This window comes from Hevea brasiliensis, chromosome 8 (assembly GCF_030052815.1).
Source record: "Hevea brasiliensis isolate MT/VB/25A 57/8 chromosome 8, ASM3005281v1, whole genome shotgun sequence".
NCBI classification, from domain to species: Eukaryota; Viridiplantae; Streptophyta; class Magnoliopsida; order Malpighiales; family Euphorbiaceae; genus Hevea; species Hevea brasiliensis.
In genome coordinates, this window is record NC_079500.1 from 15,408,940 (window position 1) to 15,410,016 (window position 1,077).

Consider the following 1,077-nt stretch of genomic DNA (forward strand, 5'->3'; position numbering starts at 1 on the left):
GTTTTCCCTCATGGTGCTGTGAAAATTTTTGGTGAAAAATCTGGTAATTTCAAGGTAAATGGGCAAATGTTAAGGCATTATTCAGTTGGTGAGCCAATTGAGAAGATAGCAACCTGCTATCTCTCTCATTCTCCATAAAATTTTGATTGAGTAAGGTCAAGCTAAAGACCTAAACTTAACATTTCTGGGCATAACCCACAATTTTTCACTGATTCTTTATTTCTTTCATGTATTTGTTTTAAGTTTTTCTATACTCTTTATTCAAAGTTTGACATTATTCTAATTTTTTTTAGTGCAGATGGGATACAATTCATTGCAAGCAAATGAGCATTAGTCATTCTGTTTTAGTTCTAGTTTTAAATTTCAGCTTTAAATTTTAGTTTTAAATTTGTTCCCTTGTACTTTTCATATTTCTATTGTTGAATATTTGCTGGTGGATTTTGCAGGACTCATTGCCCTTTTTGTTAATTTTAAGAGGAAGTTTTTCCAAACTTTGTCATCTTGGCTTAAAAAGAAAATTATTTGAATAGGGATGTGTGAATTGGTGCTTTGAAAATTTTTTTTTATGAGTGTTTGATGATCATAGCATGTTGAGTAATTAGAATTCATGTTATGAAAGTCTGATTACTTGAAATCTAATTTGTTTCAATTTTTTCAGGTACTGTGTAATTTTGTCAAATTTGGGCAGAAGATTTCACAACCTGCGGCACAATTGATTTTGGTTGTGTCATAGCTTGTGTTCACTGGGCGCAATTTGGGCAGAAGATTGCACAACCTGCGGCACAATCGATTTTAGTTGTGTCGTAGCTTGTGTTCACTGGGCACAATTTGGGCAGAGAATTTCACAACTTCCATCCCTATGTTCTAACTTGTGTCATTTATTTAGTTTTACAGGTTGACAATCCAATTCACCAGAATGGGCCCGCGACCAACCCCATGCCCAAAAAGCCCACTAACCCATTTTGATTTTAAAAAAAATTGAAAAAAAAATAAAAAATAAAAATAAATAAATAAAAACCCATTATCATTTTTTTTTACCAACAGCCTATACTTAACTGACAAAACCCAAAGCCCATA